The following is a 26046-nucleotide window of genomic DNA, read 5'->3' as shown; positions in this document are numbered from 1 at the left end:
ACTTTGTTTCTTTTTGTCATATATCCTTACTCTGCGCTTTGTACGTTAGAGATGTGTTCTTAGTGCACAGTTACATAAGACTTTCTGAACTCTGCCCAATGCGGGAAATCAAACCTATGATTTCAACAACATAGCTTACCGTTGTCGAGAGGTTTCTATTGATTGAAGCAGCCAAGCTTGTGTTCAATATAAAACTATATTTTAAAATGATCTCCCCTTGTCTCTCAGATATTGTCTTCCCTTGTCTCTCAGATATCGAGTGATTTCAAAAGGTTTCTCAGTGAAGAATAAACGATCTATTCTGCCCGACTTCGTTACACGTCCCCAAGTGTCGTATTGAAGAACTATTTAAACATTCATACTGTGTTTAACCTTTTCTATCAACGATTTATGTATTTCTGGAAAGCAGTTTGGTCAGAATTAGAAAGACCATACGTATGTATGGCACTGCTGTAATTTGATATAGATTAATACGGCGTTCTTGTTTGTATCTGATTCGATTTAGAGAGATAATCGAATCTCAAACCAATAATCCTTTAATTACCATGTGATTGGCACAATAAACACCTTTTCCTAATAAGGTTAAGTCATCCTTTGAAGTTTATTACATCAGAGTAAGTATCACCATGATAAGGTAAGAAATCCTTTACAGTTTCTTACGTCAGAGTAAGTACCATCACAGTGAGGTTAAGTCATATTTTAGTTTCTTACACCACAGTAAGTACCATCAGAGTGAGGTTAATTCGTCCTTTAGAGTTTATTACATCAGAGTATGTATCAATACGATGAGGTTAAGTCATCTTTTACAGTTTTTTACATCAGAATAAGAACCATCACAATGAGGTTAATTAAGTTGACGATTACAGTTTCCTACATCAGGGTAAGAATTATTATTTTATACAATTGTGAATATATATATGTAACTCTAGATTGGAAATGTTTTTATTTTTATAATAAACAAACTCAACCTATATTCAACTACAAATGTTTCTGGTCGGACGTATTTGTAAAACCCACACTGACGACTAAGTTATTATATAGAAAGATATCAATTTTAATTTTCAAAATTTCAAAACAAACATAAATAGAAAAACAAGGTATTTCCAAGGTAAAAACTGAATCAAACAAATATCTTGTCCCATAATGTTGCAACAGAGAGACCATACATAACAAACCAGACATACGGAGCTTGAAAAACACGAATTTCAAATAATCAATTATTGAGGGGTTAACCTCGAATAAGACTTTTTAATAAAATTTTCTGCTTACAAATCTTAACAAATAATCCTTCTTTACGCTTCGATTAAAGATGCGTGTTTTGTTTTAATTATAAACTGATAAACGACTAACGTCCTGGACCACTGACTGTCTCCAACCTGGTCAAATACTGTATGTACACCAACCGCCTAAAGTCTGGAATAAGGCCTATTTAGTATAACGTTAGGAAAATGGCAATCCATAGTCTAATACAAAATATACTTTGGTATTTATTTTATGATATTAAATTGTTTACAATGTTCCGTATGGCCATAACCTGGTTCTCTACAATCAAGTCAAGGACCACTGACTCCCACTTCTGTCTTATAATGTCGATAAAGACGAGCGAGTTAAAAAGTTTCATCTAGTTACGTCGGTGGTAGCTTTGAGTGACTGTGAACATAAGCTTCAGTAATCCATCCAACTAGACAGACCAAAAATAACAAATGTTTATTATCCACTGATAGTGTCGACTGTCTAATAATAATGTTCATTATCCAATCATAGTGTCTACTGTCTAATAATAATGTTTATTATCCAATGATAGTGTTTAGTGTCTAATAATAATGTTTATTATCCAATGATAGTGTTTACTGTCTAATAATAATGTTTAGTATCCACTGATAGTGTCGACTGTCTAATAATAATGTTCATTATCCAAAGATAGTGTCGACTGTCTAATAATAATGTTTATTATCCAATGATAGTGTTTAGTGTCTAATAATAATGTTTATTATCCAATGATAGTGTTTACTGTCTAATAATAACTTTTATTATCCAATGATAGTGTTTACTGTCTAATAATAATGTTTATTATCCAATGATAGTGTCTAATAATAAAGTTTATTATCCAATGATAGTGTTTACTGTCTAATAATAATGTTTACTATCCAATGATAGTGTTTACTTTCTAATAATTATGTTTATTATCCAATGATAGTGTTTAATGTCTAATAATAATATTTATTATCCAATGATAGTGTTTACTGTCTAATAATAATGTTTATTATCCAATGATAGTGTTTAGTGTCTAATAATAATGTTTATTATTCAATGATAGTGTTTACTGTCTAATAATAATGTTTATTCTCCAATGATAGTGTTTTTTGTCTTATAATAATGTTTATTATCCAATGATAATGTTTACTCTTTAATAATAATGTTCATTATCCAATGATAGTGTTTACTGTCTAATAATAATGTTTGTTATCCAATGATAGTGTTTACTGTCTAATAATAAAGTTTTTACCCAATGATAGTGTTTAGTGTCTAATAATAATGTTTATTATCCAATGATAGTGTTTACTGTCTAATAATAATGTTTATTATCCACTGATAGTGTCGACTGTCTAATAATAATGTTCATTATCCAATGATAGTGTTTACTGTCTAATAATAATGTTTATTATCCAATGATAGTGTTTACTGTCTAATAATAATGTTTATTATCCAATGATAGTGTTTACTGTCTAATAATAATGTTTATTATCCAATGATAGTGTTTACTGTCTAATAATAATGTTTATTATCCAATGATAGTGTTTACTGTCTAATAATAATGTTTATTATCCAATGATAGTGTTTACTGTCTAATAATAATGTTTATTATCCAATGATAGTGTTTACTGTCTAATAATAATGTTTATTATCCAATGATAGTGTTTACTGTCTAATAATAATGTTTTTATCCAATGATAGTGTTTACTGTCTAATAATAATGTTTTTATCCAATGATAGTGTTTACTGTCTAATAATAATGTTTATTATCCAATAATAGTGTTTAGTGTCTAATAATAATGTTTATTATCCAATGATAGTGTTTACTGTCTAATAATAATGTTTATTATCCAATGATAGTGTTTAGTGTCTAATAATAATGTTTATTATTCAATGATAGTGTTTACTGTCTAATAATAATGTTTATTATCCAATGATAGTGTTTTTTGTCTTATAATAATGTTTATTATCCAATGATAGTGTTTACTGTTTAATAATAATGTTTATTATCCAATGATAGTGTTTACTGTCTAATAATAATGTTTATTATCCAATGATAGTGTTTACTGTCTAATAATAATGTTTTTTATCAATGATAGTGTTTAGTGTCTAATAATAATGTTTATTATCCAATGATAGTGTTTGTCTGTCTAATAATAATGTTTATTATCCAATGATAGTGTCGACTGTCTGTCTAATAATAATGTTTATTATCCAATGATAGCGTTTACTGTCTAATAATATTGTTTATTATCCAATGATAGTGTTTAGTGTCTAATAATAATGTTTATTATCCAATGATAGTGTTTACTGTCTAATAATAATGTTTATCATCCAATGATAGCGTTTACTGTCTAATAATAATGTTTATTATCCAATGATAGTGTTTACTGTCTAATAATAATGTTTATTATCCAATGATAGTGTTTACTGTCTAATAATAATGTTTATTATCCAATGATAGTGTTTACTGTCTAATAATAATGTTTATTATCCAATGATAGCGTTTACTGTCTAATAATATTGTTTATTATCCAATGATAGTGTTTAGTGTCTAATAATAATGTTTATTACCCAATGATAGTGTTTAGTGTCTAATAATAATGTTTATTATCCAATGATAGTGTTTTTTGTCTTATAATAATGTTTATTATTCAATGATAGTGTTTACAGTCTAATAATGTTTGTTATCCAATGATAGTGTTTACTGTCTAATAATAATGTTTATTATCCAATGATAGTGTTTACTGTCTAATAATAATGTTTATTATCCAATGATAGTGTTTAGTGTCTAATAATAATGTTTATTATCCAATGATAGTGTTTACTGTCTAATAATAATGTTTATTATCCAATGATAGTGTTTACTGTCTAATAATAATGTTTATTATCCAATGATAGTGTTTACTGTCTAATAATAATGTTTTTATCCAATGATAGTGTTTACTGTCTAATAATAATGTTTATTATCCAATGATAGTGTTTACTGTCTAATAATAATGTTTATTATCCAATGATAGTGTTTACTGTCTAATAATAATGTTTATTATCCAATGATAGTGTTTACTGTCTAATAATAATGTTTATTATCCAATGATAGTGTTTACTGTCTAATAATAATGTTTATTATCCAATGATAGTGTTTACTGTCTAATAATAATGTTTATTATCCAATGATAGTGTTTAGTGTCTAATAATAATGTTTATTATCCAATGATAGTGTTTACTGTCTAATAATAATGTTTATTATCCAATGATAGTGTTTACTGTCTAATAATAATGTTTTTATCCAATGATAGTGTTTACTGTCTAATAATAATGTTTATTATCCAATGATAGTGTTTACTGTCTAATAATAATGTTTATTATCCAATGATAGTGTTTACTGTCTAATAATAATGTTTTTATCCAATGATAGTGTTTAGTGTCTAATAATAATGTTTATTATCCAATATTAGTGTTTACCGTCTAATAATAATGTTTATTATCCAATGATAGTGTTTACTGTCTAATAATAATGTTTATTATCCAATGATAGTGTTTACTGTCTAATAATAATGTTTATTATCCAATGATAGTGTTTAGTGTCTAATAATAATGTTTATTATCCAATGATAGTGTTTACTGTCTAATAATAATGTTTATTATCCAATGATAGTGTTTACTGTCTAATAATAATGTTTATTATCCAATGATAGTGTTTACTGTCTAATAATAATGTTTATTATCCAATGATAGTGTTTAGTGTCTAATAATAATGTTTATTATCCAATGATAGTGTTTACTGTCTAATAATAATGTTTATTATCCAATGATAGTGTTTACTGTCTAATAATAATGTTTATTATCCAATGATAGTGTTTAGTGTCTAATAATAATGTTTATTATCCAATGATAGTGTTTACTGTCTAATAATAATGTTTATTATCCAATGATAGTGTTTACTGTCTAATAATAATGTTTATTATCCAATGATAGTGTTTACTGTCTAATAATAATGTTTATTATCCAATGATAGTGTTTACTGTCTAATAATAATGATAGTGTTTATGTCTATAATAATGTTTATTATCCAATGATAGTGTTTACTGTCTAATAATAATGTTTATTATCCAATGATAGTGTTTACTGTCTAATAATAATGTTTATTATCCAATGATAGTGTTTACTGTCTAATAATAATGTTTATTATCCAATGATAGTGTTTACTGTCTAATAATAATGTTTATTATCCAATGATAGTGTTTACTGTCTAATAATAATGTTTTTTATCCAATGATAGTGTTTACTGTCTAATAATAATGTTTATTATCCAATGATAGTGTTTACTGTCTAATAATAATGTTTATTATCCAATGATAGTGTTTAGTGTCTAATAATAATGTTTATTATCCAATGATAGTGTTTACTGTCTAATAATAATGTTTATTATCCAATGATAGTGTTTACTGTCTAATAATAATGTTTATTATCCAATGATAGTGTTTACTGTCTAATAATAATGTTTATTATCCAATGATAGATGTGTTTACTGTCTAATAATAATGTTTATTATCCAATGATAGTGTTTACTGTCTAATAATAATGTTTATTATCCAATGATAGTGTTTACTGTCTAATAATAATGTTTATTATCCAATGATAGTGTTTAGTGTCTAATAATAATGTTTATTATCCAATGATAGTGTTTACTGTCTAATAATAATGTTTATTATCCAATGATAGTGTTTAGTGTCTAATAATAATGTTTATTATTCAATGATAGTGTTTACTGTCTAATAATAATGTTTATTCTCCAATGATAGTGTTTTTTGTCTTATAATAATGTTTATTATCCAATGATAATGTTTACTCTTTAATAATAATGTTCATTATCCAATGATAGTGTTTACTGTCTAATAATAATGTTTGTTATCCAATGATAGTGTTTACTGTCTAATAATAATGTTTTTACCCAATGATAGTGTTTAGTGTCTAATAATAATGTTTATTATCCAATGATAGTGTTTACTGTCTAATAATAATGTTTATTATCCAATGATAGTGTTTACTGTCTAATAATAATGTTTATTATCCAATGATAGTGTTTACTGTCTAATAATAATGTTTATTACCCAATGATAGTGTTTAGTGTCTAATAATAATGTTTATTATCCAATGATAGTGTTTACTGTCTAATAATAATGTTTATCATCCAATGATAGCGTTTACTGTCTAATAATAATGTTTATTACCCAATGATAGTGTTTACTGTCTAATAATAATGTTTATTATCCAATGATAGTGTTTACTGTCTAATAATAATGTTTATTATCAATGATAGTGTTTAGTGTCTAATAATAATGTTTATTATCCAATGATAGTGTTTACTGTCTAATAATAATGTTTATTATCCAATGATAGTGTTTAGTGTCTAATAATAATGTTTATTATCTAATAATAATGTTTATTATCCAATGATAGTGTTTACTGTCTAATAATAATGTTTATTATCCAATGATAGTGTTTACTGTCTAATAATAATGTTTATTATCCAATGATAGTGTTTACTGTCTAATAATAATGTTTATTATCCAATGATAGTGTTTACTGTCTAATAATAATGTTTATTATCCAATGATAGTGTTTACTGTCTAATAATAATGTTTATTATCCAATGATAGTGTTTACTGTCTAATAATAATGTTTATTATCCAATGATAGTGTTTACTGTCTAATAATAATGTTTATTATCCAATGATAGTGTTTATTATCCAATGATAGTGTTTACTGTCTAATAATAATGTTTATTATCCAATGATAGTGTTTAGTGTCTAATAATAATGTTTATTATCCAATGATAGTGTTTACTGTCTAATAATAATGTTTATTATCCAATGATAGTGTTTACTGTCTAATAATAATGTTTATTATCCAATGATAGTGTTTAGTGTCTAATAATAATGTTTATTATCCAATGATAGTGTTTACTGTCTAATAATAATGTTTATTATCCAATGATAGTGTTTACTGTCTAATAATAATGTTTATTATCCAATGATAGTGTTTACTGTCTAATAATAATGTTTATTATCCAATGATAGTGTTTACTGTCTAATAATAATGTTTATTATCCAATGATAGTGTTTACTGTCTAATAATAATGTTTATTATCCAATGATAGTGTTTACTGTCTAATAATAATGTTTATTATCCAATGATAGTGTTTACTGTCTAATAATAATGTTTATTATTATCAATGATAGTGTTTACTGTCTAATAATAATGTTTATTATCCAATGATAGTGTTTACTGTCTAATAATAATGTTTATTATCCAATGATAGTGTTTACTGTCTAATAATAATGTTTATTATCCAATGATAGTGTTTACTGTCTAATAATAATGTTTATTATCCAATGATAGTGTTTACTGTCTAATAATAATGTTTATTATCCAATGATAGTGTTTACTGTCTAATAATAATGTTTATTATCCAATGATAGTGTTTACTGTCTAATAATAATGTTTATTATCCAATGATAGTGTTTACTGTCTAATAATAATGTTTATTATCCAATGATAGTGTTTACTGTCTAATAATAATGTTTATTATCCAATGATAGTGTTTACTGTCTAATAATAATGTTTATTATCCAATGATAGTGTTTACTGTCTAATAATAATGTTTATTATCCAATGATAGTGTTTACTGTCTAATAATAATGTTTATTATCCAATGATAGTGTTTACTGTCTAATAATAATGTTTATTATCCAATGATAGTGTTTACTGTCTAATAATAATGTTTATTATCCAATGATAGTGTTTACTGTCTAATAATAATGTTTATTACCCAATGATAGTGTTTAGTGTCTAATAATAATGTTTATTATCCAATGATAGTGTTTACTGTCTAATAATAATGTTTATCATCCAATGATAGCGTTTACTGTCTAATAATAATGTTCATTATCCAATGATAGTGTTTACTGTCTAATAATAATGTTTATTATCCAATGATAGTGTTTACTGTCTAATAATAATGTTTATTATCCAATGATAGTGTTTACTGTCTAATAATAATGTTTATTATCCAATGATAGTGTTTACTGTCTAATAATAATGTTTATTATCCAATGATAGTGTTTACTGTCTAATAATGATGTTTTTATCCAATGATAGTGTTTACTGTCTAATAATAATGTTTATTATCCAATGATAGTGTTTACTGTCTAATAATAATGTTTATTATCCAATGATAGTGTTTACTGTCTAATAATAATGTTTTTATCCAATGATAGTGTTTACTGTCTAATAATAATGTTTATTACCCAATGATAGTGTTTAGTGTCTAATAATAATGTTTATTATCCAATGATAGTGTTTACTGTCTAATAATAATGTTTATTATCCAATGATAGTGTTTACTGTCTAATAATAATGTTTATTATCCAATGATAGTGTTTAGTGTCTAATAATAATGTTTATTATCCAATGATAGTGTTTACTGTCTAATAATAATGTTTATTATCCAATGATAGTGTTTACTGTCTAATAATAATGTTTATTATCCAATGATAGTGTTTAGTGTCTAATAATAATGTTTATTATCCAATGATAGTGTTTACTGTCTAATAATAATGTTTATTATCCAATGATAGTGTTTACTGTCTAATAATAATGTTTATTATCCAATGATAGTGTTTAGTGTCTAATAATAATGTTTATTATCCAATGATAGTGTTTACTGTCTAATAATAATGTTTATTATCCAATGATAGTGTTTACTGTCTAATAATAATGTTTATTATCCAATGATAGTGTTTACTGTCTAATAATGTTTTTACCCAATGATAGTGTTTAGTGTCTAATAATAATGTTTTTATCCAATGATAGTGTTTACTGTCTAATAATAATGTTTATTATCCAATGATAGTGTTTACTGTCTAATAATAATGTTTTTTATCCAATGATAGTGTTTAGTGTCTAATAATAATGTTTATTATCCAATGATAGTGTTTACTGTCTAATAATAATGTTTATTATCCAATGATAGTGTTTACTGTCTAATAATAATGTTTATTATCCAATGATAGTGTTTACTGTCTTAATAATGTTTATTATCCAATGATAGTGTTTACTGTCTAATAATAATGTTTATTATCCAATGATAGTGTTTACTGTCTAATAATAATGTTTATTATCCAATGATAGTGTTTATGTCTAATAATAATGTTTATTATCCAATGATAGTGTTTACTGTCTAATAATAATGTTTATTATCCAATGATAGTGTTTAGTGTCTAATAATAATGTTTATTATCCAATGATAGTGTTTACTGTCTAATAATAATGTTTATTATCCAATGATAGTGTTTACTGTCTAATAATAATGTTTATTATCCAATGATAGTGTTTACTGTCTAATAATAATGTTTATTATCCAATGATAGTGTTTACTGTCTAATAATAATGTTTTTTATCCAATGATAGTGTTTAGTGTCTAATAATAATGTTTATTATCCAATGATAGTGTTTACTGTCTAATAATAATGTTTATTATCCACTGATAGTGTCGACTGTCTAATAATAATGTTCATTATCCAATGATAGTGTTTACTGTCTAATAATAATGTTTATTATCCAATGATAGTGTTTAGTGTCTAATAATAATGTTTATTATCCAATGATAGTGTTTACTGTCTAATAATAATGTTTATTATCCAATGATAGTGTTTACTGTCTAATAATTATGTTTATTATCCAATGATAGTGTTTAATGTCTAATAATAATGTTTATTATCCAATGATAGTGTTTAGTGTCTAATAATAATGTTTAGTGTCTATTAATAATGATTATTATTCAATGACAGTGTTTACTGTCTAATAATAATGTTTATTATCCAATGATAGTGTTTAGTGTCTAATAATAATGTTTATTATTCAATGATAGTGTTTACTGTCTAATAATAATGTTTATTCTCCAATGATAGTGTTTTTTGTCTTATAATAATGTTTATTATCCAATGATAATGTTTACTAGTTTAATAATAATGTTTATTATCCAATGATAGTGTTTACTGTCTAATAATAATGTTTGTTATCCAATGATAGTGTTTACTGTCTAATAATAATGTTTATTATCCCAATGATAGTGTTTAGTGTCTAATAATAATGTTTATTATCCAATGATAGTGTTTACTGTCTAATAATAATGTTTTTATCCAATGATAGTGTTTACTGTCTAATAATAATGTTTTTATCCAATGATAGTGTTTACTGTCTAATAATAATGTTTATTATCCAATGATAGTGTTTAGTGTCTAATAATAATGTTTATTATCCAATGATAGTGTTTACTGTCTAATAATAATGTTTATTATCCAATGATAGTTTTACTGTCCAATATAGTGTTTACTGTCTAATAATAATGTTTATTATCCAATGATAGTGTTTACTGTCTAATAATAATGTTTATTATCCAATGATAGTGTTTAGTGTCTAATAATAATGTTTATTATCCAATGATAGTGTTTACTGTCTAATAATAATGTTTATTATCCAATGATAGTGTTTACTGTCTAATAATAATGTTTATTATCCAATGATAGTGTTTAGTGTCTAATAATAATGTTTATTATCCAATGATAGTGTTTACTGTCTAATAATAATGTTTATTATCCAATGATAGTGTTTACTGTCTAATAATAATGTTTATTATCCAATGATAGTGTTTAGTGTCTAATAATAATGTTTATTATCCAATGATAGTGTTTACTGTCTAATAATAATGTTTATTATCCAATGATAGTGTTTACTGTCTAATAATAATGTTTATTATCCAATGATAGTGTTTAGTGTCTAATAATAATGTTTATTATCCAATGATAGTGTTTACTGTCTAATAATAATGTTTATTATCCAATGATAGTGTTTACTGTCTAATAATAATGTTTATTATCCAATGATAGTGTTTACTGTCTAATAATGTTTTTTATCCAATGATAGTGTTTAGTGTCTAATAATAATGTTTTTTATCCAATGATAGTGTTTACTGTCTAATAATGTTTATTATCCAATGATAGTGTTTACTGTCTAATAATAATGTTTTTTATCCAATGATAGTGTTTACTGTCTAATAATAATGTTTATTATCCAATGATAGTGTTTACTGTCTAATAATAATGTTTATTATCCAATGATAGTGTTTACTGTCTAATAATGTTTATGTTTATTATCCAATGATAGTGTTTACTGTCTAATAATAATGTTTATTATCCAATGATAGTGTTTACTGTCTAATAATAATGTTTATTATTCAATGATAGTGTTTACTGTCTAATAATAATGTTTATTATCCAATGATAGTGTTTATTGTCTAATAATAATGTTTATTATCCAATGATAGTGTTTACTGTCTAATAATAATGTTTATTATCCAATGATAGTGTTTAGTGTCTAATAATAATGTTTATTATCCAATGATAGTGTTTACTGTCTAATAATAATGTTTATTATCCAATGATAGTGTTTAGTGTCTAATAATAATGTTTATTATCCAATGATAGTGTTTACTGTCTAATAATAATGTTTATTATCCAATGATAGTGTTTACTGTCTAATAATAATGTTTATTATCCAATGATAGTGTTTACTGTCTAATAATAATGTTTATTATCCAATGATAGTGTTTAGTGTCTAATAATAATGTTTATTATCCAATGATAGTGTTTACTGTCTAATAATAATGTTTATTATCCAATGATAGTGTTTACTGTCTAATAATAATGTTTATTATCCAATGATAGTGTTTACTGTCTAATAATAATGTTTATTATCCAATGATAGTGTTTACTGTCTAATAATAATGTTTATTATCCAATGATAGTGTTTACTGTCTAATAATAATGTTTATTATCCAATGATAGTGTTTAGTGTCTAATAATAATGTTTATTATCCAATGATAGTGTTTACTGTCTAATAATAATGTTTTTATCCAATGATAGTGTTTACTGTCTAATAATAATGTTTATTATCCAATGATAGTGTTTACTGTCTAATAATAATGTTTATTATCCAATGATAGTGTTTAGTGTCTAATAATAATGTTTATTATCCAATGATAGTGTTTACTGTCTAATAATAATGTTTATTATCCAATGATAGTGTCTACTGTCTAATAATAATGTTTATTATCCAATGATAGTGTTTACTGTCTAATAATAATGTTTATTATCCAATGATAGTGTTTAGTGTCTAATAATAATGTTTATTATCCAATGATAGTGTTTAGTGTCTAATAATAATGTTTATTATCCAATGATAGTGTTTACTGTCTAATAATAATGTTTATTATCCAATGATAGTGTTTAGTGTCTAATAATAATGTTTATTATTCAATGATAGTGTTTACTGTCTAATAATAATGTTTATTATCCAATGATAGTGTTTTTTGTCTTATAATAATGTTTATTATCCAATGATAATGTTTACTCTTTAATAATAATGTTTATTATCCAATGATAGTGTTTACTGTCTAATAATAATGTTTGTTATCCAATGATAGTGTTTACTGTCTAATAATAAAGTTTTTACCCAATGATAGTGTTTAGTGTCTAATAATAATGTTTATTATCCAATGATAGTGTTTACTGTCTAATAATAATGTTTTTATCCAATGATAGTGTTTACTGTCTAATAATAATGTTTTTATCCAATGATAGTGTTTACTGTCTAATAATAATGTTTATTATCCAATGATAGTGTTTACTGTCTAATAATAATGTTTATTACCCAATGATAGTGTTTACTGTCTAATAATAATGTTTATTATCCAATGATAGTGTTTACTGTCTAATAATAATGTTTATCATCCAATGATAGCGTTTACTGTCTAATAATATTGTTTATTATCCAATGATAGTGTTTAGTGTCTAATAATAATGTTTATTATCCAATGATAGTGTTTACTGTCTAATAATAATGTTTATTATCCAATGATAGTGTTTACTGTCTAATAATAATGTTTATTATCCAATGATAGTGTTTACTGTCTAATAATAATGTTTATTATCCAATGATAGTGTTTACTGTCTAATAATAATGTTTTTATCCAATGATAGTGTTTACTGTCTAATAATAATGTTTATTACCCAATGATAGTGTTTAGTGTCTAATAATAATGTTTATTATCCAATGATAGTGTTTACTGTCTAATAATAATGTTTATTATCCAATGATAGTGTTTACTGTCTAATAATAATGTTTATTATCCAATGATAGTGTTTAGTGTCTAATAATAATGTTTATTATCCAATGATAGTGTTTACTGTCTAATAATAATGTTTATTATCCAATGATAGTGTTTACTGTCTAATAATAATGTTTATTATCCAATGATAGTGTTTACTGTCTAATAATAATGTTTTTATCCAATGATAGTGTTTACTGTCTAATAATAATGTTTTTATCCAATGATAGTGTTTACTGTCTAATAATAACTTTATTATCCAATGATAGTGTTTACTGTCTAATAATAATGTTTTTACCCAAAGATAGTGTTTACTGTCTAATAATAATGTTTTTACCCAATGATAGTTTACTGTCTAATAATAATGTTTTTATCCAATGATAGTGTTTACTGTCTAATAATAATGTTTATTATCCAATGATAGTGTTTACTGTTTAATAATGTTTATTATCCAATGATAGTGTTTACTGTCTAATAATAATGTTTATAGTTCAATGATAGTGTTTACTGTCTAATAATAATGTTTATTATCCAATGATAGTGTTTATTGTCTAATAATAATGTTTATTATCCAATGATAGTGTTTACTGTCTAATAATAATGTTTATTATCCAATGATAGTGTTTACTGTCTAATAATAATGTTTATTATCCAATGATAGTGTTTACTGTCTAATAATAATGTTTATTATCCAATGATAGTGTTTACTGTCTAATAATAATGTTTATTATCCAATGATAGTGTTTACTGTCTAATAATAATGTTTATTATCCAATGATAGTGTTTACTGTCTAATAATAATGTTTATTATCCAATGATAGTGTTTACTGTCTAATAATAATGTTTATTATCCAATGATAGTGTTTACTGTCTAATAATAATGTTTATTATCCAATGATAGTGTTTACTGTCTAATAATAATGTTTATTATCCAATGATAGTGTTTACTGTCTAATAATAATGTTTATTATCCAATGATAGTGTTTAGTGTCTAATAATAATGTTTATTATCCAATGATAGTGTTTACTGTCTAATAATAATGTTTATTATCCAATGATAGTGTTTACTGTCTAATAATAATGTTTATTATCCAATGATAGTGTTTACTGTCTAATAATAATGTTTATTATCCAATGATAGTGTTTACTGTCTAATAATAATGTTTATTATCCAATGATAGTGTTTACTGTCTAATAATAATGTTTTTTATCCAATGATAGTGTTTAGTGTCTAATAATAATGTTTATTATCCAATGATAGTGTTTACTGTCTAATAATAATGTTTATTATCCAATGATAGTGTTTACTGTCTAATAATAATGTTTATTATCCAATGATAGTGTTTACTGTCTAATAATAATGTTTATTATCCAATGATAGTGTTTACTGTCTAATAATAATGTTTATTATCCAATGATAGTGTTTACTGTCTAATAATAATGTTTATTATCCAATGATAGTGTTTACTGTCTAATAATAATGTTTATTATCCAATGATAGTGTTTACTGTCTAATAATAATGTTTATTATCCAATGATAGTGTTTACTGTCTAATAATAATGTTTATTATCCAATGATAGTGTTTAGTGTCTAATAATAATGTTTATTATCCAATGATAGTGTTTACTGTCTAATAATATTGTTTATTATCCAATGATAGTGTTTAGTGTCTAATAATAACGTTTATTATCCAATGATAGTGTTTACTGTCTAATAATAATGTTTATTATCCAATGATAGTGTTTACTGTCTAATAATAATGTTTATTATCCAATGATAGTGTTTACTGTCTAATAATAATGTTTATTATCCAATGATAGTGTTTACTGTCTAATAATAATGTTTTTTATCCAATGATAGTGTTTACTGTCTAATAATAATGTTTATTATCCAATGATAGTGTTTAGTGTCTAATAATAATGTTTATTATCCAATGATAGTGTTTACTGTCTAATAATAATGTTTATTATCCAATGATAGTGTTTACTGTCTAATAATAATGTTTATTATCCAATGATAGTGTTTAGTGTCTAATAATAATGTTTGTTATCCAATGATAGTGTTTACTGTCTAATAATAATGTTTATTATCCAATGATAGTGTTTACTGTCTAATAATAATGTTTATTATCCAATGATAGTGTTTACTGTCTAATAATAATGTTTATTATCCAATGATAGTGTTTACTGTCTAATAATAATGTTTATTATCCAATGATAGAGTTTAGTGTCTAATAATAATGTTTTTATCCAATGATAGTGTTTACTGTCTAATAATGTTTATTATCCAATGATAGTGTTTACTGTCTAATAATAATGTTTTTACCCAATGAAAGTGTTTAGTGTCTAATAATAATGTTTATTATCCAATGATAGTGTTTACTGTCTAATGATAATTTTTATTATTCAATGATAGTGTTTACTGTCTAATAATAATGTTTATTATCCAATGATAGTGTTTACTGTTTAATAATGTTTATTATCCAATGATAGTGTTTACTGTCTAATAATAATGTTTATATTCAATGATAGTGTTTACTGTCTACTAATAATGTTTATTGTTCAGTTATAGTGTTTATTGTCTATTAATAATGCTTATTATTCAATGACAGTGTTTACTGTCTAATAATAATGTTTATTATCCAATGATAATGTTTAGTGTCTAATAATAATGTTTATTATTCAATGATAGTGTTTACTGTCTAATAATAATGTTTATTATCCAATGATAGTGTTTAGTGTCTAATAATAATGTTTATTATCCAATGATAGTGTTTACTGTCTAATAATAATGTTTATTATCCAATGATAGTGTTTACTGTCTAATAATAATGTTTATTATCCAATGATAGTGTTTACTGTCTAATAATAATGTTTATTATCCAATGATAGTGTTTAGTGTCTAATAATAATGTTTATTATCCAATGATAGTGTTTACTGTCTAATAATAATCTTTATTATCCAATGATAGTGTTTACTGTCTAATAATAATGTTTATTATCCAATGATAGTGTCTAATAATAAAGTTTATTATCCAATGATAGTGTTTACTGTCTAATAATAATGTTTACTATCCAATGATAGTGTTTACTTTCTAATAATTATGTTTATTATCCAATGATAGTGTTTAATGTCTAATAATAATATTTATTATCCAATGATAGTGTTTAGTGTCTAATAATAATGTTTATTATCCAATGATAGTGTTTACTGTCTAATAATAATGTTTATTATCCAATGATAGTGTTTACTGTCTAATAATAATGTTTATTATCCAATGATAGTGTTTACTGTCTAATAATAATGTTTATTATCCAATGATAGTGTTTTTTGTCTAATAATAATGTTTATTATCCAATGATAGTGTTTACTGTCTAATAATAATGTTTATTATCCAATGATAGTGTTTACTGTCTAATAATAATGTTTATTATCCAATGATAGTGTTTACTGTCTAATAATAATGTTTTTTATCCAATGATAGTGTTTACTGTCTAATAATAATGTTTATTATCCAATGATAGTGTTTACTGTCTAATAATAATGTTTATTATCCACTGATAGTGTCGACTGTCTAATAATAATGTTTTTACCCAATGATAGTGTTTAGTGTCTAATAATAATGTTTATTATCCAATGATAGTGTTTACCGTCTAATAATAATGTTTATTATCCAATGATAGTGTTTACTGTCTAATAATAATGTTTATTATCCAATGATAGTGTTTACTGTCTAATAATAATGTTTTTTATCCAATGATAGTGTTTACTGTCTAATAATAATGTTTATTATCCAATGATAGTGTTTACTGTCTAATAATAATGTTTATTATCCAATGATAGTGTTTACTGTCTAATAATAATGTTTATTATCCAATGATAGTGTTTACTGTCTAATAATGTTTATTATCCAATGATAGTGTTTACTGTCTAATAATAATGTTTATTATCCAATGATAGTGTTTACTGTCTAATAATAATGTTTATTATCCAATGATAGTGTTTAAATAATAATGTTTATTATCCAATGATAGTGTTTACTGTCTAATAATAATGTTTATTATCCAATGATAGTGTTTACTGTCTAATAATAATGTTTATTATCCAATGATAGTGTTTAGTGTCTAATAATAATGTTTATTATCCAATGATAGTGTTTACTGTCTAATAATAATGTTTATTATCCAATGATAGTGTTTAGTGTCTAATAATAATGTTTATTATTCAATGATAGTGTTTACTGTCTAATAATAATGTTTATTCTCCAATGATAGTGTTTTTTGTCTTATAATAATGTTTATTATCCAATGATAATGTTTACTGTTTAATAATAATGTTTATTATCCAATGATAGTGTTTACTGTCTAATAATAATGTTTGTTATCCAATGATAGTGTTTACTGTCTAATAATAAAGTTTTTTACCCAATGATAGTGTTTAGTGTCTAATAATAATGTTTATTATCCAATGATAGTGTTTACTGTCTAATAATAATGTTTATTATCCAATGATAGTGTTTACTGTCTAATAATAATGTTTATTATCCAATGATAGTGTTTACTGTCTAATAATATATGTTTATTATCCAATGATAGTGTTTATAGTGTCTAATAATAATGTTTATTATCCAATGATAGTGTTTACTGTCTAATAATAATGTTTATTATCCAATGATAGTGTTTACTGTCTAATAATAATGTTTATTATCCAATGATAGTGTTTACTGTCTAATAATAATGTTTATTATCCAATGATAGTGTTTAGTGTCTAATAATAATGTTTATTATCCAATGATAGTGTTTACTGTCTAATAATAATGTTTATTATCCAATGATAGTGTTTAGTGTCTAATAATAATGTTTATTATTCAATGATAGTGTTTACTGTCTAATAATAATGTTTATTATCCAATGATAGTGTTTTTTGTCTAATAATAATGTTTATTATCCAATGATAGTGTTTACTGTCTAATAATAATGTTTATTATCCAATGATAGTGTTTACTGTCTAATAATAATGTTTATTATCCAATGATAGTGTTTACTGTCTAATAATAATGTTTTTACCCAATGAAAGTGTTTACTGTCTAATAACAACTTTATTATCCAATGATAGTGTTTACTGTCTAATAATAATGTTTATTATCCAATGATAGTGTTTACTGTCTAATAATAATGTTTATTATCCAATGATAGTGTTTACTGTCTAATAATAATGTTTATTATCCAATGATAGTGTTTAGTGTCTAATAATAATGTTTATTATCCAATGATAGTGTTTACTGTCTAATAATAATGTTTTTATCCAATGATAGTGTTTACTGTCTAATAATAATGTTTATTATCCAATGATAGTGTTTACTGTCTAATAATAATGTTTTTATCCAATGATAGTGTTTACTGTCTAATAATAATGTTTTTATCCAATGATAGTGTTTACTGTCTAATAATAATGTTTATTATCCAATGATAGTGTTTACTGTCTAATAATGTGTTTATTATCCAATGATAGTGTTTAGTGTCTAATAATAATGTTTTTATCCAATGATAGTGTTTACTGTCTAATAATGTTTTATTATCCAATGATAGTGTTTACTGTCTAATAATAATGTTTTTTACCCAATGATAGTGTTTAGTGTCTAATAATAATGTTTATTATCCAATGATAGTGTTTACTGTCTAATAATAATTTTTATTATTCAATGATAGTGTTTACTGTCTAATAATGATGTTTATAATCCAATGATAAGTGTTTACTGTTTAATAATGTTTATTGTTCAATGATATTGTTTACTGTCTAATAATAATACTTATAGTTCAATGATAGTGTTTACTGTCTACTAATAATGTTTATTGTTCAGTTATAGTGTTTATTGTCTATTAATAATGCTTTATTGTTCAATGATAGTGTTTACTGTCTAATAATAATGTTTATCGTTTACTGATAGTGTTTACTATCTACTAATAATGTTTACTATTCACTGATAGTGTTTATTGTCTGCTAATAATGTTTATTGTTCAGTGATAGTGTTTACTTTGGGCTAATAATGTTTATTTCTACCAAAGGATAAATAAAATTCGCTGCGACATTTTTTAAATTAAAACAAGTGTTATCAGCCCTGCACTAAATTCCTATCTGTGAGGTAACCCTATCATATTTCCTAATCTACTTCCTAAACATCGAGTCGAGTGTTTCAACACATTGTGTTTATTAGGTTATATCACAGAAAATATAAACTTTGTTTGGAACAAAACTACCTCTGCGACATCGCCCCTGTTTTGACTAAAAGAAACGTAACTAGTCATCAGGAACCACTCCCAGTTGTTGGATAATTATAGTCAAGTAGAAGAATGTGACTAATCATCAGGAACCACTCCCAGTTGTTGGATAATTATAATCTAGTAGAAGAATGTAACTAGTCATCAGGATCCACTCCCAGGTGTTGGATAATTATAATCAAGTAGAAAAATGTAACTAGTCATCAGGAACCACTACCAGTTGTTGGATAATTATAATCAAGTAGAAGAATGTAACTAATCATCAGGAACCACTCCCAGTTGTTGGGTAATTCTAATCGAGTAGAAGAATGTAACTAGTCATCAGGAACCACTCCCAGTTGTTGGACAATTATAATCAAGTAGAAGAATGTAACTAGTCATCAGGAACCACTCCCAGTTGTTGGATAATTATAATCTAGTAGAAGAATGTAACTAGTCATCAGGAACCACTACCAGTTGTTGGATAATTATAATCAAGTAGAAGAATGTAACTAATCATCAGGAACCACTCCCAGTTGTTGGGTAATTCTAATCGAGTAGAAGAATGTAACTAGTCATCAGGAACCACTCCCAGTTGTTGGACAATTATAATCAAGTAGAAGAATGTAACTAGTCATCAGGAACCACTACCAGTTGTTGGATAATTATAATCAAGTAGAAGAATGTAACTAATCATCAGGAACCACTCCCAGTTGTTGGATAATTATAATCAAGTAGAAGAATGTAACTAATCATCAGGAACCACTCCCAGTTGTTGGACAATTATAATCAAGTAGAAGAATGTAACTAGTGATCAGGAACCACTACCAGTTGTTGGATAATTATAATCAAGTAGAAGAATGTAACTAATCATCAGGAACCACTCCCAGTTGTTGGATAATTATAATCAAGTAGAAGAATGTAACTAATCATCAGGAACCACTACCAGTTGTTGGATAATTATAATCAAGTAGAAGAATGTAACTAATCATCAGGAACCACTCCCAGTTGTTGGATAATTATAATCAAGTAGAAGAATGTAACTAGTCATCAGGAACCACTCCCAGTTGTTGGACAATTCTAATCGAGTAGAAGAATGTAACTAGTCATCAGGAACCACTCCCAGTTGTTGGACAATTATAATCGAGTAGAAGAATGTAACTGTTATATTTATCATGCCCCCAGAATCACCAACATGGCTTTGACCTCAGAGCCACGCCTGAGCGCATCCACAAAAGAAGATAATGCGTTGGATCAATTGATTGATATGAACAACATTGTTGTCAGAAGTTAAATCGATTATCGTAACAGTTATTGTTTCGTTTTGTTCCGATTTTATTAAAGGTACTTTATTTTTATGACAACATTTTATTCTAATAACTATTATATCCTTCTTGTTTCATGGTGTGTTTTTGTTCTTTTATTCAGAATACATAGCCTTCAATATTAAGCGGACGTCGAGTCCAGAATGACATCTTCGTTAATTTTGATAGAAACGTGGCATATCTTCGACGAACAACCAAATGAAAAGCAATGGCGCTCGTTAAGATGACAAACAACCTGCCAAACGTTGATGGTGCACGTTCGCTTTCAGTTGAATAAGTGTCCTGACAGACAGCCATCCTTCTTCGCATCTGTCATTGGGCAAGAATCAATCTAGACAACGCCCCAACAAATAAATTTCTTCCAAAACTCTGAGTGAAAAAGCTTATTTTCCTCGTGAAGTTATAGTGCGTGACTTCATTTCTGGAAAAATAGTTTGGGCTCAACAAAGAAAAAATATAAACCAACAAAAAACCAACTAATATTTCTACGAACCAGAGCAACAGTTTAAATCACTGTTGACCAATATTTAAATTTAATTTGTTAATTCGTCACTGAGAGATAGTGCTAAGTCTGTGGGATTGCAACCATGAATTCCCGAGGTTCGATTTCCTGCGGTAGAAAGCCCAAAGTGGTTTTGCTATAAAACAAACACTCTATTACTTTAGGTATTTATTTTAATTACAATAGGAAAACTTTTATCAATTATAAAAGCTATCACATCAAATGCCGACCATCAGTGATTCCATAATGAAACATAAATTCCAGTATGATTATATAATTAATCTGAAGTTATCATAATCACGTTGTTTTAAATTATTCAGTTTATTATGACAATTAACTATTATTTCACACAGTGAGAAGAAGGTTTTAAGAGTATGGTGTTCTGGGCTTCCAATAATACCAATCAAAAAATGTCTTAGTATCTGAAAAGACTGATGTCCACAAAGATCATCCAGATGATATAATAAAGATGACAAACATCAAAAAAGATGGTAAACATCAAATAGATGACAAACGTTAAATAAAGATGACAAACACCGACACAGAAGAACACTTAAAAATATAGAAAATGTGCGAGTTAGAATTAGGAACAGAACCTTTCACTGATAGTCCTTATTATGTCCAACAGAGTACTTCCGCTCATTATTATGTCCAACAGAGTACTTCCAATAATTATTATGTCCAACAGAGTACTTCCAGTCATTATTATGTCCAACAGAGTACTTCCAATCACTGTTATGTCCAACAGAGTACTTCCAGTCATTATTATGTCCAACAGAGTACTTCCAATAAACTGTTATGTCAACAGAGTACTTCCAGTCACTGTTATGTCCAACAGAGTACTTCCAATCACTGTTATGTCCAACAGAGTACTTCCAGTCATTATTATGTCCAACAGAGTACTTCCAATCACTGTTATGTCCAACAGAGTACTTCCAGTCATTATTATGTTCAACAGAGTACTTCCAGTCATTATTATGTCCAACAGAGTACTTCCAATAATTATTATGTCCAACAGAGTACTTCCAGTCATTATTATGTCCAACAGAGTACTTCCAGGCATTATTATGTCCAACAGAGTACTTCCAATCACTGTTATGTCCAACAGAGTACTTCCAGTCATTATTATGTCCAACAGAGTACTTCCAGTCATTATTATGTCCAACAGAGTACTTCCAATAAACTGTTATGTCAACAGAGTACTTCCAGTCACTGTTATGTCCAACAGAGTACTTCCAGTCACTGTTATGTCCAACAGAGTACTTCCAATCACTGTTATGTCCAACAGAGTACTTCCAGTCATTATTATGTCCAACAGAGTACTTCCAGTCATTATTATGTCCAACAGAGTACTTCCAATAAACTGTTATGTCAACAGAGTACTTCCAGTCACTGTTATGTCCAACAGAGTACTTCCAATCACTGTTATGTCCAACAGAGTACTTCCAGTCATTATTATGTCCAACAGAGTACTTCCAATCACTGTTATGTCCAACAGAGTACTTCCAGTCATTATTATGTTCAACAGAGTACTTCCAGTCATTATTATGTCCAACAGAGTACTTCCAGTCATTATTATGTCCAACAGAGTACTTCCAGTCATTATTATGTCCAACAGAGTACTTTTAATCCCTGTTATGTCCAACAGAGTACTTCCAGTCATTATTATGTCCAACAGAGTACTTCCAGTCATTATTATGTCCAACAGAGTACTTCCAGTCATTTTTATGTCCAACAGAGTACTTCCAGTCATTATTATGTCCAACAGAGTACTTCCAATAATTATTATGTCCAACAGAGTACTTCCAGTCATTATTATATCCAACAGAGTACTTCCAGTCATTATTATGTCCAACAGAGTACTTCCAGTCATTATTATGTTCAACAGAGTACTTCCAATCACTGTTATGTCCAACAGAGTACTTCCAGTCATTATTATGTCCAACAGAGTACTTCCAGTCATTATTATGTCCAACAGAGTACTTTTAATCCCTGTTATGTCCAACAGAGTACTTCCAGTCATTATTATGTCCAACAGAGTACTTCCAGTCATTATTATGTCCAACAGAGTACTTCCAGTCATTTTTATGTCCAACATAGTACTTCCAGTCATTATTATGTCCAACAGAGTACTTCCAATAATTATTATGTCCAACAGAGTACTTCCAGTCATTATTATGTCCAACAGAGTACTTCCAGTCATTATTATGTCCAACAGAGTACTTCCAGTCATTATTATGTTCAACAGAGTACTTCCAATCACTGTTATGTCCAACAGAGTACTTCCAGTCATTATTATGTCCAACAGAGTACTTCCAGTCATTATTATGTCCAACAGAGTACTTTTAATCCCTGTTATGTCCAACAGAGTACTTCCAGTCATTATTATGTCCAACAGAGTACTTCCAGTCATTATTATGTCCAACAGAGTACTTCCAATAATTATTATGTCCAACAGAGTACTTCCAGTCATTATTATGTCCAACAGAGTACTTCCAGTCATTATTATGTCCAACAGAGTACTTCCAGTCATTATTATGTCCAACAGAGTACTTCCAATAATTATTATGTCCAACAGAGTACTTCCAGTCATTATTATGTCCAACAGAGTACTTCCAGTCATTATTATGTCCAACAGAGTACTTCCAATCATTATTATGTCCAACAGAATACTTCCAGTCATTATTATGTCCAACAGAGTACTTCCAGTCATTATTATGTCCAACAGAGTACTTCCAATAATTATTATGTCCAACAGAGTACTTCCAGTCATTATTATGTCCAACAGAGTACTTCCAGTCATTATTATGTCCAACAGAGTACTTCCAATAATTATTATGTCCAACAGAGTACTTCCAGTCATTATTATGTCCAACAGAGTACTTCCAATCACTGTTATGTCCAACAGAGTACTTCCAGTCATTATTATGTCCATCTTTACCGAGGAACCATCTACATAACACAATATGATGTTTCCACTGTTTACTTTTCCCTAAGAGAAATTTTTCGCCCTGTAGAGCAAATCTGGACCATTAGTTAGTTGTGCTGAAAGTATCAAACCTCAAATTTAAGCGTAACAAGACTCAATGTTACTGGAGTCAATATTATGCTTTTTGTACTTTGGTGTATGGTACAACAGCTCGTGCCAAAACAACAATCTCAAGTTCTCTCATCAATCAATTCTAGAAATTATCTAACATCTTATTATTATCCTGTTTTTATTGTGAAACGAAATCAGTCATTTAAAACTAGAAATTATTTTACGAGTTATAAATCTATGAGAAATTAAAATCTTATTTGATTATATAAGAAACCTTCTGTTGGATTACAAAATATTTTTTCTATTGGACACGTTATCCTGCTTTACACGCTGTGGACAAGGGTATAATTTTGTTGTTCTTAAATCTAAATAGATACCACAACGCCTGCTAATTTAACTTTTTTTTTCTGCCAAACATTGACGAAAGATTAGCAAGCTTTTTAGATTTAAGGCCCTTAAAAAAAGGCCTATAAAGAAAATTAGTTGTTGTTGGCTGACTCGTGGGATAGCTATTTGTAAATCACTGAAACTTTGTTTGTTGCCAAGAGTAAAAGTTAGAAGTGAAACGTTCGTTATTCTAAAGCTGTTTTATAATTACAACTACACCGACTTATATTTATAAGAATTATTATATTTTAATAATGCTTTTGTGCTACAATATTATAAAGAGATTTTTTCCTTGTCTTTATACTCAAAATAAAAATCATCGGAACTTACCATTATTGTCACTAGAGGGAGACCGTGTAGTTACAGTGATAAATTTTATTCACAACAGTTAACTCAGTAGCTTAATCGAGCGAATTTGTTTAAAAGAATATTCGTAGAAAACTCCACGTTTCTTCCATTAATAATGTCCTTAATTTGAAGTTAATTTGTCAGTGTCTAAATTTAGACATTTCTCACGTTAAATGATTCATCACTCAAGTCTCGTCTTTGTCGTAACGGTCAGTTTTTCTTCTTGCATTAACAGAAATATATATGAATAAAAGGATTACGCTACAAAACCAGTTGTGAAATACGTGAAATTTCATCAAGCTCGAGTGAACCTCCACAAAAAAATATCAGATTTCTAAAATAACTTGATTCAAATACTGCAGTTTCAACTTTTTTTAAAAAAAGGTCATTCTACAAGCAGTAAATAAAATAATATTTTAATAGTCCTAAGTTCTTTTCTTTATACTAAATACTTACTCCTAACAGAATCAAGAATCGTCGTAGCCGTTTGTATAAGGAAGCAGCGCCATCTCTGCAGTGGTCCCACAGAAAAAAAAAATAATTGTTAAAGATGTAACAGAAAGGCAATAATACCAAACATTGAATATTTTCATGACGTAAAATACGATTTATTTTAGTACAAGAATGGTAAAACATAGAAGTAGTTGCGACAGTGAAAGTATTAGCTATGTGTAAAATAAATCATTTGATGTTCAAGCA

General features: G+C 26.3%; 1 protein-coding gene and 1 long non-coding RNA gene across 3 annotated transcripts in view; one reads left to right on the top strand and one right to left on the bottom strand.

Moving 5' to 3' along the window:
- Positions 1-26046, top strand: part of LOC143246174 (gamma-aminobutyric acid receptor alpha-like) — a 317756-nt gene that overhangs the window by 180078 nt on the left and 111632 nt on the right. The window lies entirely within an intron of this gene.
- Positions 766-26046, bottom strand: LOC143247838 (uncharacterized). 2 transcript variants are annotated; one of them, XR_013026724.1, is made up of 3 exons: positions 25804-26046; positions 19746-21708; positions 766-1681 (listed from the first exon to the last, which is right to left on the bottom strand). It is a non-coding gene; the product is annotated as an uncharacterized LOC143247838 (long non-coding RNA). The 2 variants fall into 2 exon arrangements; XR_013026725.1 differs by having other exon boundaries at positions 19746-21491; positions 25804-26045.

The sequence above is a fragment of the Tachypleus tridentatus genome, chromosome 3, assembly GCF_004210375.1.
Source record: "Tachypleus tridentatus isolate NWPU-2018 chromosome 3, ASM421037v1, whole genome shotgun sequence".
In the NCBI taxonomy this organism is placed as follows: Eukaryota; Metazoa; Arthropoda; class Merostomata; order Xiphosura; family Limulidae; genus Tachypleus; species Tachypleus tridentatus.
The sequence above is the reverse complement of the archived record's forward strand: the minus strand, read 5'-3'. Positions and strand labels throughout refer to the sequence as shown.